The sequence below is a fragment of the Lepisosteus platostomus genome, chromosome 5 (assembly GCF_059453375.1).
Source record: "Lepisosteus platostomus isolate fLepPlt1 chromosome 5, fLepPlt1.hap1, whole genome shotgun sequence".
NCBI classification, from domain to species: domain Eukaryota; kingdom Metazoa; phylum Chordata; class Actinopteri; order Semionotiformes; family Lepisosteidae; genus Lepisosteus; species Lepisosteus platostomus.
Genome location: NC_142615.1, coordinates 45,988,019 through 46,006,924, shown reverse-complemented (window position 1 = coordinate 46,006,924; position 18,906 = coordinate 45,988,019). Strand labels below are relative to the sequence as shown.

Below are 18,906 nucleotides of genomic sequence, written 5' to 3'. Positions count from 1 at the left end.
GTCTCCGGGCGGCGGGCCGAAGACCAGGTCCACCAGGGTTCGCATTTCCCGGCCCAGCATGAGCGAGGCCGGGGTGCACCCGGTGGATTCCTGGACCGCGGTCCTGTACGCCCAGAGCGCAAGGGGGAGGTGGCAGTCCCAGTCCCGTTGGTGCCGGGACACCAGGGTGGCCAGCTGGGTGGCGAGCGTCCGATTAAACCGCTCCACCAACCCGTCGCTCTGGGGATGCAGCGGTGTGGTCCGCGTCTTAGTGATCCCCAGGCGCTGGCACACTCTGGCGAAGACCTCGAAGTTACGCCCCTGGTCACTGTGTAACTCCTCCGGCACCCCCAGCCTGGCAAATATCCCCTCCAGCAGTGCATCGGCCACCGTGGGGGCACTCTGGTCCGGGAGGGCGTAGGCCTCCGGCCACTTCGTAAAATAATCCATGGCCACCAAGACGTAGCGGTTCCCAGCCTCGGTGCGCGGAAACGGGCCCAAAACGTCCACCCCCACCCGCTCCATAGGAGCCCCCACCTGGTGTTGTTGGAGGGGGGCCCGAGAGTGCTCGGGGGGACCCTTCTGCGCCACGCACACCGCACACGTTTGGCAGTACCTCTGCACGTCCCAGTGGCAAAGACCCCAATAAAAATGGCCTCGGAGACGCTGCAGGGTTTTCTTACCGCCGAAGTGCCCCATGCCCGGCTGGCCGTGCACCGCCCCGCGGAGCGACCGAGGCACCACCAGCTGCCACCGTACCTCACCACTGGAGGGTACCCGCCACCCCCGGTGCAGCACCCCATCCTTTACCTCCAAGGCCTCCCACAGGGCGCAGAGGGCCTTGACGGACTTTGGGTGCGGGGCGAGCTCCTCTCGCGTAGGCCGCACTCCAGCTGCCCTCCAGCGGAGCACCGGCCCCACGTCAGGATCAGCTGCCTGACGCTGCGCCAGGTCTGGCAGGCCCACCCCCAGCGGCCCCTCCCGGGCCGTGGCCGCGGTGCCCACCCCCGCCACGGTGCGGACAGCCACCTCACGCTGCTCCCGCCGGGCGCAGTGATGGCAGTCCGCGGCCTCGCAGGGGCGCCGCGAGAGAGCGTCGGCATTGAGATGGCGAGACCCCGCACGGTGCACGACAGTGAAGTCGTACTCCTGCAGGATCTCTATCCATCGCGCCATCTGCCCCTCCGGCTCCTTTTAGTGGAGCAGCCAGGTGAGGGACGCATGGTCGGTCCTCAGCCGGAACCGGGTCCCGAACAGGTACGGCCTGAAGTGGTGGACCACCGCCATCACCGCCAGCAGCTCGCGACGGGTCACGCAGTAGTTCCGTTCAGCCCTAGTCAAAGCCCGACTATAGTAGGCCACTACGCGCTCCCCATCCGGCCCCTCCTGCGCCAACACCGCGCCCACCCCCGAGTCACTCGCGTCGGTATCGAGAACATACGGCAACCGCGGGTCGGGGTAGGCCAGCACGGGGGCCCCCACCAGAGCTTCACGCAACCGGCCGAAGGCAGTCTCACAGCCCGAGTCCCAGTCGAAACGGCGGCCCTTGTCGGTGAGGGGTTGAGCCTCAGGCCAGCACGGCGGATGCAGTCCAGCACCGCCTGGAGGTTCGTCAAGGCCTGGTCGAAGCCCCGGGCATGAACCAGCAGATCGTCCAGATACAGCACACACTGGTTCCGCGGGACAGATGCCAGCACCCTCTCCATCAGCCTCTCGAACGTCGCCGGGGCATTGCACAGGCCAAAAGGAATGACAGTAAACTGCCAGAGGCCCTGGCCGATAGAAAAGGCTGTCTTCGGGCGAGCATCGGGAGCAAGCGGTACCTGCCAGTAGCCGCAGCGGAGGTCCAGGGAGCTGAACCAGGTCGACCCGGTGATGTAGTCTAGGGCGTCATCTATCCTCGGCAGGGGGTAGGAATCTTTCCGGGTGACCTCGTTCAGCTTGCGGTAGTTGACGCAGAACCTCCACGAGCCGTCTTTTTTTTTTACCAGTACAGCTGGCGCCGACCACGGGCTCGCGGAGGGCTCAATCACCCCCGCTGCGGCCATCTCCCGGATCTTTTCCTCGGCGGCGGTCCGCTTGGCGTGAACCATGCGTCCCGGTGGGATGCGGATGGGCCGAGCGTCGCCGGTGTTGATCTCGTGTTGGACCAGGGCAGTGCGGGTGCAGTCCTCATCTATCGCCGCAAAGAGATCCTCGTTCTGGGCGAGTAGCGCCTGGAGCCGCTGCCGCTGGTCCTGATCGAGGCCCTCGCAGCTCTGCTGGTAGATCCTCAACGGCGCGCCTCGCTTCCATGCAACGCTCGGCTCCCGCCGCCGCCGCCTTGTCTGGCCCCCCGGCTGACTCGGGAGCAGGATCCAGCACGCTCGCTCCCCGGCTCACAGGCCTGGTCTGCCCCGGCGACTGCCGCCGCCGCCGCCGCCACTGCCTCTTTTTCTCCCAGCTCCGGCAAGCCCGCGTCCCTCGGCCTTCGCCGGGCCTGCCCTCCACCAGGTGAAGTCGCTCCCCCTGCCACACCAACTCCTGCCGGCTCAAGTCCAAACTGGCCCCCACTCGCTGCAGTACGTCCAGCCCCAGAATGCAGTCCTCCTGGATGGGTGCAAGGTAGCAGGGGTGGCACACCGTCGCTGCACCTAGACGGAAGGCAAGCACCCGTTTCCCCCGGACTGCGGCGAGCTGTCCCGTCACGGTCCTTAGCCGCAGGCCGGAGGCCTCCCATCCTGGGGGGTTGGTGTCCTCGGTGTCGGGGAGGACGCCCGGCCGGAGTAAGGTTACCGATGAACCGGCGTCGAGTAGGGCCAGGCAGGGTTGGTCCTCGATTCGGCAGTGGAGGTACAGGCCCCGGCTACAGCCGACTCGCCCCACGGTGGCGTGAGGGGCGCCGGTCTTAACAGCGCTCTCCGGAGCGGGGGGTGAGGTGTTCGAGTGGCAGCCTTCCACACGCTGAGTCGCCCCGTTCCCGTTTCCCGACGCCGATCGAGGAGTGCGAGGTTCGGGTGCCCGGCAGAACCGGGCTCAGAGTTCCCTCTTCCTGCAGCGGTCGCAAAGCAGCGTGTGGGGCTGTTCCGCAGGGGTCGCTGCAAGGTCTGGCTCCTCTTCCCCCTCGCTGGACTCCTCCGTCGCCGCCTCGGTCAGCCAGCAGTGTCTGCTGGCGCTTCCAGCCACCCTGAACACGGCCTCAGCCAAGGCCTGCTCCAGCGATGCACTTGGTGCCGCAGCTCCTCGGGTGAGAGGGCCTTGAGAAAGGCCTGGAGAGCCATCTCCCCCTGCGCCTCCCGGGGAAAAGTTGGGTATCCTCGGCGGGCGAGGAACGCGACATCAGCGGCAACCGGGCCCAGTCGCTCTCCTGGTCGGCGCCGCCGCAGGGCCAGCCTCTCCCGCATCAAGTCCGGCGCCTCCTCCACACCGAAACGCAGCTGGAGAGCCGCCGCCAGCGCCGTGTATTCGCCTCTGTCCTCCTCCGGGACGTCCAGGAGCACCTGGCAGGCCACTCCTTCCATCTCTGCCCGGCACCAGCCATTCGTCCAGGCCGCGAGCTGGAACTGCGCCTTGTAGGTTTCCCAAGGCGCTTCCCCGTCGTAGCGACCGGGTTGCACCTGCACTGATGGGTGTGGGAATCGCTGGTCAGCTCCAGCAGGGAGGGTATCTTCTCTTTGGGGCATCCACTGGGCGGGAGTAGCGGGCAGTCGCCCCAATTCTACCGGCAGGACCACTACTGGATAGCCCTGGTAAGGGCTGTGGCCACCTGTCACACCCAGGAGTTGCTCAGGCTCCCTATGTGCGCTGCCGATGGGTTCTGTCTCTTTTAGAGTCAGACAGCACTTGACAGAATCAGCTAATGTCTGCCAAGATTTGTCCATCCTGCCCGCTTCTGACACCAATGTAGCATTTAGAGGTTCTTCTCAGAACAAAGGCCCAGTGGAGACGCGATTAACAAACCAAGCAATAGCTTTATTCTTTTACAACCACAAAACCAAACACAGGATATACATGCACATGAGGAGACTGACAGAACACGTACACATCTTTAGGGTGGTAATTACTTAACAACACGCTATACACTTATAAGACTACACAGGGCACTAGAACTACTAGGACATTATTTACACAGGTAGGGTCAGCCGCTGGAAAGCAGGGATAATAAGGAAATGGGTGGCACCCAAGCACATGTTAAAGAAAAAAAACTTGGCTTCTTAAAAGTGATTATGATAGCCACAGGACAGAAGAGACAGTGCACTGTGGTCCAATAATGACTGTGTTGAAACAGCCAGAGTGTGCTGCATGCCATGGAGATGGAAAAGGTAGCTCATCCCAGTCAATCGCAAGGTTGTGTAGGACTGCACATGACCTGATGATGATGGTGCTGGCTCTTGATGGACTGGTATACAAACCAAATGACAGCCAAGCAAAGCGTTAGTTGTTTTACAATTCCGAAAGATTGTTCAAAGTGGCTTCTTGCATTTTTATGACTCCTGTTATAGTGCTTCTCTTGTAATGTTGTAGGATTGTGCACAGGTGTCAGAAGATATAGTCATAAAGAATAACCACAGGCAAAACAACATGCCAGCTTGCTCTTCCCTACTTTGAAAGGAAGATATTGGAACTGATTAAAGAACTTAATTTGAAATGTAAGCTCCTACTGACACAGGAGAGAGAGTTCTGAAAAGTAAGCACAAGGCACACCATGGATAAATAAATGTATTAATTTAAAAAAAGAAATACTGAGAAGGTCAGAGGAACAATAATTGTTGTATTTATTTGCTCAGGTAGTTTTATAAGTTTAACTTTCAGTAAAGTTCTGTTAAAAATAAAACTGGTCATTAGTTGGCGTCTTTTGTAACGATTTAGCAATAGTGACATGTCGGCTTGTTCGACTGGAGTGTTAAACAAAAAAAATACAGTAGCGTCCTGTCTCAAGTGTACAGCTGCAGTTCTCGTTTGTTTCGTGACAAATTGCAATTGCATTAGTCTGTGTAAAAAAAGACTTCTGCAGCTCCAGTGGTGCGATCGAACTCATGCTGAGATTGAGTTCAAGCCTCACCTGGAGCAGTGTGGCCTATATCTTCAACTATTTAAACTAACTGACCAGTTTAGGTCCTGTTAAGTATTTGCTGGAGATCAGGTCTAAATTAACATCAAAGGAACAAGTAAAGGTTTGTTCCTTGTCAGACCTGAAGAAGGCTCCAAAGCTCAAACGTTGTTTGCTTCTCTTTTCTGCATGAAATAAAATTTTACTTGTTCTTATGCAGTCCACACATGCTGACACAGCTCCCTACTTAAATTACCATCAGCAATGGACCTCCAGCAGACCTATACACAAATATATGAGAGAGGTCTACTGAAATGAGAGGAGCACGATGGAGTACCGAAGACTTGAAAAAGCACTCACTTTTCTGTGTTTTTGTTGTTACCAAGATTTGTTTTTAATGTTCTTTTTCTCTTTGTTTTGAAGTTGTTCTGTTTTTTTTTTTCTTTTTTGTAGTTGTTAGACTACTACAGGGATTTACCTAGGTTCTATTAAGACTTCTTTTATCAAAACATATTTTATTAATAAAAGTGTGATTTCTTAATAATCAACTTTAATGTTATCTTTATTAGTAGCTGTATTACAGGTAATGCATGCACAGCCTTTATTATGCTATAGTGAATTTTCAGGTATCCCATGGAGGGAAGAGAACTGAAATTAAGGAAATACTTATTTAAAGGGGTATAAGTCTTAAAAGTGTTCTGTCACATCTGGGTGTTAATTGAATAGATTTGTTGTATTATTTCATATGATTTGACTCTACACTTGTGTTTCTCAGGAGACAGCAGTAATATTGGGGATTTGCAGGTACAGATAATAAATTATACTATACAAGTGTAGAGGTTTGATGGGTTTACTGAGACAATTATTAATTGTAGCAGTAATCACGAGGTTGTTCGTTGTGGCTTTTAGAAAATCAATCGTCAGAACAACTAACAACGCACACACACGGGTTCAATACACGAGATACATTTATTAACATAAATTGTGCACCAAACATATACTAGTCTGCCTGGATACGAGCGGCAGACCTTACTGTGAGGGTTATCAATATACAAGGTATATAATCTCGAAGAGATGCAAACACAAAGATACACAACAGAGAATATATGTCAATATATATCGTTCGGTTACCAAATCGCTAATCAGTGTTATTACCCACTGTTACTCTAAACTCGGAAGTAAATACATTACTCATGAATTAAATTGATAACAACTTTTTTTGAGGTACAACTGAATTCTCGAGACAGAATGTAGAACATGGGGTTTACTTATCCACTGTGTATGGATTTGGAATCTCCCGGCACGAACACCAAACCAGCTGACAAGCTCTGTTGCAGCCTCTGTTCCAGCAGTTGTCCAATGGGCGTTGTCCCGGCGTCCTCTGGCTACCAGTCTGAATCCATCAAGAAGACAGGAATTTTAATATCGCACTGCCGTCTTGTGTACAAAATATTTGTTCAGCTCTAACGTCTGTGTGCGTTGACAAGGCATCTCAAAAGGAGGTATTAAATAAGAAAATGATCCTTTCTGTTACCATTCCTGTGGTTGGAGCGTTGTTTCACCCTTTTACGTTCTACAATATTTACAGACAAGGTTTTATCACTGGAGTTGTACAGAACAAGTGTGCATCAGTCCATGAAAATCATCAGTACTGCTGTTTTTCTATGCATAGTTTAATCAAGAGCACTTAAAAGATGCAAAAGATTGATTGTGGTCTGTGAGCACCTGCACATCTTCGAAAGTTCTCTATGTCGGGGGTGTAGCTTAGTGGTAGAGCGCTTGTCTTACATGTATGAGGTCCCAGGTTCAATCCCTAGCATCTTCAAGTGCTTTATGTTACTGTGCTCACATCGCAGTCTTCTGTCGAGTGAGAACTCTTTGCTCGTGTTCATAGAGAGCCAGGTTTACACAATTAAACTCGAAGTGCTACAGTGTTCTCTGCAGTTTTAGATGTACCTCCAAAGCATTTAGTTCTGTTAACTACCAAAGAATGTGAACTAATTTAAAGTCACATTCAGGAAATCCAGAGAACGTCTTCACACTTGTCGTGGCTGTTGCAGAAAAACCTCACCCGGGATTTCCTGAGAGATCATTCACCGAGCGAGTCCTCCCTCTGGATTCCGCACTGAGCTGAAAGCTGCGCGAATTCCTCACTGCGTGTCCTGTACTGTGTAGCACAGTGACAAGAACGCCTTGAGTTTTTTTCCGTATGTGAAGGAAAATGCAAAAGAGCATGAAAAGTGTTGATGGTATAAAATATCCATGGTACAACTCGAGAAAGAACTGACGGACAAAACAATGACATTTGATGATTACAAGAGAAACACAACCATCCGAACATGGGCTTGGATCCTGAACGCTTGTGTTAAAAGACAAAGCAAAGGATATAACCTGTAAATGTCTTCATGTCTTACAGTTTATGAAATAACACAATTTCTTCCTTTCTTAATAATTTCTTACTATTGATAGATGCTTTTTTGAATTTTAACAGAATCACAATTACAGACATTTGGGGTTAAACTGTTATTCACATATTCTAACGAAGAGAAACGTTAGTGTCTTCCGGTATGTGAGCCCATTTCTCAAATAAGAAAAGAATAAGTTATATAAATTGAATTATTCTATTTTGTAGGCTTGCATAGTCTTATTCATATTTCAGTTAAACCTTTTCTTCTGTAGTAATTTCACTTGATATTATATTAGTCCTGATTTACAATTTTTGGACATGGTTCATCTTAAATAATTTGTAATTAGTTTCAGTTTTGGAAAATCGCGCCCAGAAGCTACTAAAACTGGTAATGTTTGCATAATGTGTAATGCAATAGTAGCATTTTGGGTGGGAAAACAAAAGGTATTTCTTGGTATGAATCCCAACACTTCATAAGCGGTGTTCGAGGATTTCTCGCTTCAGATAAAGCTGTCAATACATCACAGATTTTTACTCAATCAATATCAGCAGTGTTATCGCTACCGAACACTAAATATAGATCCTGGCAATACTTCGTGAGATCTTCGTAAGAAAATCCAAAAAAGTACAGAAGCAATAAACGCTTTTTTTGGATCAAGAAGAGGATAATTATGAGACTCAAAATATCCCTGTCTTTTCTTTTTTCGAGGACAAATGGATTATTGAGGTGTAAAGATGGGTTCAAAACCAAAATCATCTGCTATTGCTGCTGTTTCTTTGATAGTTTCTTCAAATCCTTCAATTGATCATTGATTTAGAGGAATAATATTATACAAATTGTGGTTTTCTGTGAATTGCCAATTTTATTGTAATTACATCTTCGTTTACAGATGTCTTGCATGTATCACAAGGTACTGTATAATAGTCGCCGTGTGTCCTCAGCTAAAATGTTTTAAAAAGTACGACAAAAGTACAATATGCTTAACAACATTTATGGTTATATCTATATTAAAATGAAGGTAAATATACCAAGATATTAAAAAACAATTGTACAGTCCTAATCTCATAATGCTTGTGAAGTTTTCCAATAAATCCGAACTGTAATTTTGAAATATTATTGCTGAGAATGCGAAGAGAATACAAAGATCAAAATCAATGAGTGAAAATACAAAAGTAGTTCATTAAACTGAGTTTCTTCCCTGAAATGATTTGATTTGCTTGCAAAGTACTAAGCAGCTTTGAACGGATCACGGGAATCAAATATACAGATGGGTTCAGAGTGTGCTTTCCAACTTTTGTGTAACATTTTCCTTTGATAGGGCAGAGTTGTCTTCACAATCTGGGTTACATAAAAAGGAGTGACGTCAGTACAAAACAGCTTTCCTTCTTGGGGAACAACGGTTGTGTTCCATATTTCTAACTATTTTGGTTTCAAGATCTCAATTTAGTGTGAAACATAAAACCACCCTTTTGGTTAACAACCGAGCCACAAAGACTCATGTACATCTTAACACTCCTCGGTCTCAGTGAAAGTAATACACTCCGTAAAATTTCCAGAGATTCATTTATTTTTAAAGGAAAATCACCAACAGCGGCCGAGATCTACTGGAGTTTTTCATTCTATACTGCGATTTCTGAAGGGTACCCTGTGAAAATATGAGTTTTGACGAGAAGGGATGGACATATAAGGCTTGGGGAATTAAACTTTAAGGTGAAGACTGCGGGTTCAGCAGCAGCAGAACCTGATCAGTATCAGTTGACTCCGATATACTTTGAAAATTAACTTCGGGATTTAGAGTCAGACATGCTACCGTTGCACCATGGGGTACTTAATTAAAAAAAAATAGAAAAACAGTCAGTGTTCCTGGATCTGTTATCAAGAACAACACCTGCACAAGAGCTGCGCAGGAAGAATAAAATATAATCTGAGATGAAGAGACTCTCTTCGGAAGAGCGGCGCTCTTCACAGGAGAATTTTTTGTGAAGCTGATTTGTCTCCTTTGGGGAATTCAAAACAGCTGAGAGCTGTGACCTTGTGGCACAAAGGTAGCATGTCTGACTCCACATCAGAAGGCTGTGTGTTCAAATTATGTCGAGGTCTGCTTTTAGTTTTTCAGGTTCTGCTCGTCCTGAACACGGAATTCACACCATGTAGTTGAGTTCTATCTGTACACCACATAGATAATCTAAACAAAATAGAGCCCTACTGGACATACAGTTAGGATCTCCCACAGCGAATACCCTTGAACACAAGAGAGAAGGCACAGTTCACATCTGCGAAACATCACATCCGTCTTTAGAGACAGCTACATCAGAGAATGGAATCCCGGAAGTTTCAAATAATTTCTTTTAATACAGGTTCAAGCAAACCTGAAAGTTAGGGAGTTTCTGGACACTTTTGTTTTATTAAAAAGTGTCTGAAGCCTGAAAATGTAATTTGAAAAAAAAAAACGCTATTGGACATTAGCAGGTACTTTTTGTAACGATTTGCTATTTCATGCTGGAAAACAAAGGAAACAGACCCAATGTTTGCTTTCAGGTGCGGTTCATTACATAATAGACATCTATTACTGAGGAGCTTGAATAAAATTTACATGAGCCAGGTAGAAGTCAAACCTACAATCTTATGATCCAACATCAGATGCGTTATTTATTAAACTGCTGGTATTTCACATAACCTGAATTCCCCAATAGTGTGCTCAGCGTTGCTACTAGTAATATACCGCCCCGTCTAAAATTTCAAAGTGAGAAACGTGTGTTTTCTGATTTTTTATGAGTTTTAAAATATAATCTCTTTAAATCAGACAAAGGCTTTATGTTCCGCACTGAAATTCCAATTGATTGAGAATTCAAAGAAAGACTGTTTTCTTCCACAACACCGTATAATTATCACATCCACCAGACTCTCCAACTTCTCCAGACCTTGCTGGGTGAGCATTCGCTCCGATAAATTAGGTCACGTATCATGTTAAATCACTTCTTCTCAACACAACATTTCCTGGTACACGTTTTCTCTATGAAAAAAAGACATTTTTCCCTTGCATGATTTCTCGTTTTTTATCAAAGCGTATAGAAAGAAAAAAGAAGAAGAAATAGTGTTGCAAAAGAACTCTGTCGCCCTTGGGAAATGTCAAACGCATTGGACATGAAAAATGCCCAATAAAAGCCATTTCTCTTCGTTTCTTAGTGCCGGGGCTGCTACTGTATGTAAAAGAGGCAATTTGCTCTGAGAGCAGGTTCAACACTTTCTGAACGCAGATGTCTCAGAGCAGTGTGTCCAAGTAGCTGTAAAAGGTGACAGTCATCCCGTCACCGTAGCTTAGTTGGTTAAAGCGCTTCTCAATTAGACAAAAGAACCTATGCTCAAATCCCAGCTGTGTATTTCTTCTTATCTTGTAGTACAGAACGTACCATTTTGGGCAATCACAAAGGGCTTGACTTCGTTAAATGCATGTGTTCATTTCCTTTCTGGAAAACTTGTTTTTGATTAAATTCACACAGCTTGCGAAACATGAAATTCAGTTTTTGGTTATCAGTGCAGAAGAAATATTACCGGCTGGCAAAAAGAACGGTAAGATATTTTTTTTTTGATTCGAGAAAATATTCCACCAGTCAGTCTCTGTGGCACAATCGGTTAGCGTGTTCGGCTGTTATCCAAAAGGTTGGTGGTTCAAGTCCACCCAGGGTCGGGTTTCTTTTGCGATGTAAACATTGTTTTCGCATCGGTCGATTGGATTTCTCAGCTAAATCACAGCCATTTTAATATTTGTAGGAAATGCGATTGTTCAACACGTGTCAAAAATGTCCAATAATGCCCAACATCGCAACTCCCCAGAAAACCATATTCACCCAAGAAAAATGATCGTCGAATCGTCATTTATACTCCCGTCACATCCTCTGCTGAAATATTTTAAAAATACAATGCAGATTTGTTTGAGAACTTGACAAGCATTGTTTTGTTAGCACTGTGCAGTTGGATTTTGATATTTTGACATATTTACCTTAATTTTAAACTGTAAATACTGTACAATCTATTGTAATTGTGTTGTAATATTAAAATATGTTAGCTGAGGATGCAAAGGGGTGAAAGGGAAAGGTCAGAGGGTACAGTAACAACAAGGTTAGGATTGGTGGAGGTGGTAGGGGTGTTGATGGTTTTTCTCTGTAGAGGATGATTGAGTTTTTTATCGTTCTCTGAAGTGAGAAACTGGAAGAGTTGGGAGTTGAGAGATCTGATGAGGTTAGTTATAAAAGGAAGTTGATGTGGAGCTGTTAGCTGTAAGAATTCCTTAATGTCTTTGATGTTGTCATCAAAGATAAACTGCAGTAAGCAAAGATAAAAAGAAAATTATCTTTGCATACTGCCCTGTCTTTCTAACAACTGAAGAAGGCATGGAATAACCTTTTACTTGTTCCTTTGCAGCCTACGCATGCCGAGGCAGCTACAGTATAGTTCTGCAAGTCCATCTAAAATAACTTTGTTAATATATGCAGGTGATAAATTAACGTGTCTGAGTATCTTTTCCAGCTTTACTGAATTACATCAACTTGCCCACCGAGGATAAGCGTACCTCCGTTGCCCGAGTAACGTGACGCCTGTGAATGACGTGTAAAGAGCGCATTCTATACCTAGTGGAGACGGACAACGTTTCCAGCGCTGGGTTTCAGGGGCTTTCCCAACCTCTCCTCGACCTTTAAACGCCTTACATAGTAAATTTACATTATCCTGTAATATGAATTTCCCTAACAGAAAAAAAAAATGTAACAGAAGAAACTCTCGTAAGGTTAAATCCCCCCCCCCCCACGATTACAACCTCCGATTAAACTGCTGCCTGGCCGGTGTACGCGTCGCCAGTCCGCTCCGGCTCCGCAGGAGACGGGCTGTCAAACCCGAGACGGGAATCCGGGTCCGGGCTGCCCCACGGGTGAGTGAACCGCCGTCCTCTCCGGGCTTAGTCCGGACGGAAGCTCAGTAGTACCTAGTGCCCTGTTCACTAACTGCTGTAGGGTACGAGAGGTCGGCGGTGACTAAACACTCCGCCTGCAGGGAGAGGGACGGGACGGAGACGGTTATTCTCTTCTGGCAGTTTATTTTAACTGTCACATTTCCACCGTCTCTCTCTCTCTTTCATTTTCGTCCTGCTCTCTCCCGTTTCCTCGTCACATGGCCGCCGCATGGCCAGTCAGAGAACAAGGAAACGCGTGTATCATCATCGTAAACCTGTTCAGAGACGGAAGTAGAGAGCTCTTTTTAACTTAAAAATATTTTAAACTGCATAACCGAATAAAACAATGACAACGGCCCAGGGCATAAACGCGCACCAGTTTCTGACGCGTAGGCGGACTTCAGAGGCGCCTGACTCCTTTTGTCGTTGAACCGACTTCTGTCTTCATTACTTCGGAGTTTCACTCCTACTTCGTATCAGAAATAAATAACTTTCCACACGACTTTACAGGAAGCTGGAAACAACAGGTTCGAGAAGTGATATTTACATGTCTCTATATATAATACTTTCCGTACAAATAAAAGGTATAGATGTCTGGGGGAGGCTCAGTGGTTGTTATTCCTGCCCTGGGATCAGTTCAGAACCTGGGGTGCTGTCTGTGTGGAGTTCTGAACTGTGTTTGTGGGGGTTTCCTCCTGGTGCTCCAGTTTCCTCCCAGTCCAGAGACAGGCTGGGGGGTTAATTGACTTCTTGGTGTGTGTGTATATGTGTGTGTCCTGTGATGGACTGGTGCCCCGTCCAGGGTGTGTGTGTGTCCTGTGATGGACTGGTGCCCTGTCCAGGGTGAACCCTGCCTTGTGCCTGTTGCTTGCTGGGATAGACTCCAGCTCCCCCCTGTGACCCTGGACTGGATACAGCTGTTAGAAAATGGATGTCACTGTCCCCGGTCTCTTTGTGTGTGTGTCACTGTCCTTGGTCTCTCTGTGTGTGTCACTGTCCCTGGTCTCTCTGTCTGTGTCAGTGTCCTCGGTCTCTCTCTCCAGATGCGCTCCAGAGGTGGCAAGGCTGTAGACTGGAGGATGATGGGAGTGTGGCTCTGTTGGATCACTACAGCTTCAATGGACAAGACTTCCTGTCCTTTGAGGTGGACAACATGACCTGGAGAGCAAGTTCCCTGGAGGCAGAGGGCACTCAAAGGGACTGGAACCAGAACAAGATTAAAAACCAGTATACCAGATTCTTCCTGGAGACTGACTGTATGGAAACACTGAAGAGATTCCTGCAGTACAGAAAGAAACACAAAAACCACACAAAGGTGAGACAGAGAGATATCAGATACAATATGAGACAAATGCACCTAGAAGCTCTACACAAGAAGTTCCCCCATGTGCAGAGGAGTGGGTGGCACAGTGCAGTTTCTGGGGTGCTGTCTGTGTGGAGTTTGCATGTTCACCTCATGTTTGTGTGGGTTTCCTCCCACTTGCTGGTGGGTAAATTGGCTTATGGGAAATTGGCTCGTGTGTGAGTGTGTGTCTGTGTCTGTGTGAATGTGAAGCTTGTGTGATCCTGTGTGAATAGGACGTGTCTGCAGTGCTCCAGTTCTACTGTGATCTCCTTTCTTAGCCTGAGGAACAGACAAAGAGAAAATGTGTTTGATTTGTATAATTGTCTAATACTGACATGTTTTGGTTGTAAAGGTTTGCAGAAAGGAGCCACACAATATTTTGTCTGTGCAGCGATGTCGCCTCACCTTGCACAGTGTCCACACTAATTCTCAGTGTGTTAACATTGCTTCCGGTCTCCCTCTCAGTCTCTCCTCAGGTGTTTGTCTCTTCCGAGCATCTGGGAGACACACAGAGCTGTTCCCTGTCCTGTCTGGTCACCGGGGCTTCAGTCCTAGAGTCATAGAGGTCAGTTTGTCCAGGCCTGGAGAGACCGAGGGAGAGGACGTGTGGTCCAGTGGGCTCAGACCCAATGGAGACAGCTGAGGAAGAGTGTGGAGATCTGAGAGAGTAAGATCGAGGAATACAGCTGTACTGTCACTCATCACAGCTCCAACCACAGCGTCACGCTGAGTTGGGGTAAGTGTCTGGAGCAGATCAGTGTGTGTTATACTATATCACACACGGGGGTGAGAGTGGAGCAGATCAGTGTGTATTATACTGTATCACATACAGGGGTGAGTCTGGAGCAGATCAGTGTGTATTATACTGTATCACATACAGGGGTGATACAGGAGCAGATCAGTGTGTATTATACTATATCACACACGGGTGAGTCTGGAGCAGATCAGTGTGTATTATACTGTATCACACACTGGGGTGAGTCTGGAGCAGATCAGTGTGTATTATACTGTATCACACACAGGTGAGTCTGGAGCAGATCAGTGTGTATTATACTGTATCACACACTAGGGTGATAACAGAGTCACATTATTTTTGTTATGCAGCAGGTAACGTCTGAAACTTTTCTTGTCTCTATAGCAGATTATGCCGCATGTCTGAACTCTATCCACCTGGATTCCAGACTGCATGTCAGGGTGATTCTGGCACTTCTGTGTGTGATGGCAGCAGGGGCTGTAGTCATCTTGCACCAGAAGAAGCTGTGCTGTGTGCCATTTTTACCACTGTCTTCACAAAGTCTTTTCACAGACCCCAGCTTGCTCTCCATGAGACACACAGACAGGGAGAGAAGCTGGGGGTCAAAGTGCAGGGTCAGCCATTGTACAGCACCCCTGGAGCAGTTGGGGTTAAGGGCCTTGCTCAGGGGCCCAAAGGAGTAGGATTCCTCTGCCGGCCGCAGATTTTTAAAAAAGATTTTAAGATTTTTGAAGTACGCAGGCTGGATAGCCAGTAGCCATATCACCCTGCAACTCGCAACTGGTCAGTACTTGGATGGGAGACCTCCTGGGAAAGCTGAGGTACTGCTGGGAGAGGTGTTAGTGTGGCCAGCAGGGGGCGCTCACCCTGCAGTCTGTGTGGGTCCTAATGCCCCAGTATAGTGATGGGGACACTAGACTGTAAACAGGCGCCGTCCTTCGGATGAGACGTAAAACCGAGGTCCTGACTCTCTGTGGTCATCAACAATCCCAGGGTGTTTCTCGAAAAGAGTAGGGGTGTTTCCCCAGTGTCCTGGTCTAATCCCCCCCTGGTCTTTACCAGTCACAGCCTCCTAATTATCCCCATCTCTGAACTGGCTTCATCCCTCTGCTCTCCTTCCCACTGAGAGCTGCTGTGTGCTGAGCGGACTGGAGCATCATCCAGGTGGGGCTGGAGGGGATCCCCATTAACCTGTAAAGTGCTTTGAGTGGAGTGTCCAGAAAAGCACTATATAAATGTAAGGGATTATTATTAATTTTTATTATTAAGCTGTTTAAGATGGCAACACACTTCAGGCGCATGGAACATGAATGCTGGACACGAATATTAATAAGCTTCCAATGACAACACCACAGAGCAAGAACACGTTTGAGCTGAAAGATGTATATTTCACATTGAAACCGCAGGAAGTCTGATTACAGAGTAATTATGTGGTGAATGTTTCTACCACCCTGGGGGTGTCAAAGCATGGTGTTGTAGTCCTAGATGCATTTTTTAAAACTCTGTTTGCTTTTGGACATCCACTTTGTAGGAAGAGATTTAGTTCGAGTTTGCTTTTTATTTTATTTTATAGAAATTGGCCTGTCTCATTATTGTCCAGTGCTTCAGGTTAAGGAGCTAGAATTGTGTTAAGGAGCCTCTGAGACTCCTTATTTGATATATATGGAGTACCTGGGGGACAGCTCTGTGGCTCAGTGGTTTTGCTTGGCTGCCTCGTACTGCAGAGGCCCCGGGTTCAATTCCAGACCCAGAGTGCTGTCGGGGTGGAGTCTGCATATTCTTCCGTGTGTGTGTGTCCCTTATTGGACTAGCAGGGTACACCACTATCCATCCTGGATGCATGTACATGATCTCACAAAAGACTTGAACGCGGGTGCCTTGTGCTTCCATTGGATGACAGAGGAGCTACGACCACGATGATTACACAGTACCTAGTTTGGATGATGTCTTACGCTCATGAAAGTCGACTGCAGTTCCAGATATTGAGCAGGTATATTCAAGATTTATACAACCCTGACAGCCTCGATCCTTTCTTGACAGCCTTGTTAGGAGCAAAGGCAATTACTGCTATGTTTAATTACTCTGGTGACCGACACCAAGCTGCATGGTCACTATAATCCACTATTTATTCCATACATGCCAGCGTGATTAAGTAGCACTATAACCCTGAGTATGCACAGATATATACAGTATGTCTCCTTCAAGAAGTTCCTTGAAGTATGTTCCTTTTAAATCATTAATACTACACTTTCTTATATTGATTAAATGAAATGGTCTGAGACACATGTTTGAAAAGTTTAAAATAGGCATGAGGGCGTTATCTACAATACAGTATTTCTAAATGTAAGAATGTGAGAGTTGTGTGGACCTTATCTTTTTTTTACCTTGTTTAGTCTTTTTTTTGGTCAAGTGCAATTGTATTACAGTATGTAGCCCCTGACGGTGTTATTGGTGTTATATGTTATATGTACTCTTGTTTGTACGGTATAAATTTTTGCTGTTGCAATAAAAAAAAAACGAAAGTCGTGCATAGCAACGGTCACTAAGGAAGTGCGGCTTAATCCTGGAATTCCGGTGTCCGTGCAGTAGAGGGAGACACTCCCTCCGCTCTCACAGTGGATCAGCTGTCACCCTGCTCACAAGGGGGTGGAGGGGATCCCCATTAACCTGTAAAGAGCTTTGAGTGGAGAGTCCACAAAAGCGCTATATAAGTGTAAGCAATTATTATTATTTATAACAAATCAAATTACTTAAGAACATATGAAACGTTAATGATACCAATAGACAATTCAGCTTATTAGAGCTCAGTGTTTGTTCTGTACACATGTACTTATAATACATGGAATAATTTACAAAGATCCCACTACGTCCCCCTGTGTAGAATAGATGTTCATAATCTGTTTAGTCTATTGTTAGTCTCTAAACTGTCAAAATTGAAAATCTGACGTTTAATCATATTCCACTTACTGTAAGTCCACCTGTTCTGATCTGTGGTTTCAATGTCATCAACCATCAACTAACCAACCATTTTTATTCTCCTTAAAACTTTTGAAATCCAACTTTTGAGCAGCTGGTCAGAAAGTCAAGTTGCCCAGTAAGGCTGATCGAATGTTCCCTTCCAAACATACGTGAGAGGAAAAATACACCAGTGATTGCCAAAGCAAACAATTCTCAAAAAGTATTTCCTTGGACCTGAATACTACTACTACATTTAAATGTGATAATATATATATATATTCATTAAACAACTCTCAATGCATTTTCACTGTACTGAGACCAGACCTTGATGTTTAAACAGAGAACCACTCATAGAGAAAATATTATACTATATCCATATATATTGAACCTTAATATAAATGCTACGGTATTTGAAGCTTGCATTATTCTTAGACGTCGGTCTGTTGCCAGTGGCCAGTCGCCAGTGTTTCACAGAGGAATCCTGTGCAGACTGATCCTCCGACACTCAGTCTCCCATAGGGTGGCACTGCCCTGTGGAGCAAAGACATCACCGATGAAGTTCCTGGCGTTCAGAATGCGCGTCGCCAAGGCTGTGCTGCTTAAGCATCTCACCATCTTCCTCCTTGTCTTTCGAGAACACCACGCCGTTGTCCTCCTGGCCCCAGCGCAGGCTGGTGTTGCCCAGCTCGGTGTGCCTGGACAGCTCTCTCGTCACCTGTGGAGGGGACAGTACCACAGCAGCCCGGGTCAGAAATCAGGGCCCGGTACGTCTTCCTGAACGAGAGCCGCGGTCTTGTCGCGGCAGGGAGGACGCGATCGCCGGGCGAAACAGGGAAGCAGCAGCAGACAGCGCCTGTGGTGGGTGATAGTGGTCTGTAGTGGGAGGTGGCAGCTGGAGTGAGTGCTCTGGAAAACGTGGGACGTAGTGGGATTCAAAGTTGCAGAACGAAGCAGGGAGGCAGCCAGATAGGTGATGTCGAAAGCAAGCAAAGCCCGGAGCCGATAGATACCCAAGCGAAGCAGCTAAGAGACGAGGTCGAGGCGAGAAATCTTCGACGCCAAGGAGCAAACACAAGGGCAATCCAAGAGCAAGGTCGAGGGAAATGGGGTCAAAGAATCAAGGAAAACTTGACTAAGGAACACCAAGGCTCAAGCCTGAACTCCCTAACACTGAGCGAGCGGAGGGCTGACTGTGAGCAGGTGGAACTGATCTTCCACCCAATTGCACTGTCACGGCAACCAGGTGACTGACAGGTGGCCACGTCGGTTGCTGTGGTTACTCGGAAGGGTCTTTGAGCAATCCAACGTGAGCAGGCATGATAAAATAAACAAAGCCAGCAAGGGAAAGGTCAGCGCTTCGATATAACTGCAACTATGATCTCCAGTATTCTCTCTCTTATATTCTAGTTTAAAGCCCTTATTAACTCTATAACTCTACCCTGCACTTTTGGGCCTATTCATATGCTCCCTTAATTCAAAATGCCAAAA

The 18,906-nt window shown here is 47.0% G+C and overlaps 1 non-coding gene across 1 annotated transcript; it reads left to right on the top strand.

Annotated features, from left to right (window-relative positions):
- Positions 1-6,761: 6,761 nt before the first annotated feature.
- On the top strand, positions 6,762-6,833 carry trnav-uac (transfer RNA valine (anticodon UAC)). Its single transcript has one exon. It is a non-coding gene; the product is annotated as a tRNA-Val (tRNA).
- The last annotated feature ends 12,073 nt before the right edge of the window (positions 6,834-18,906 follow it).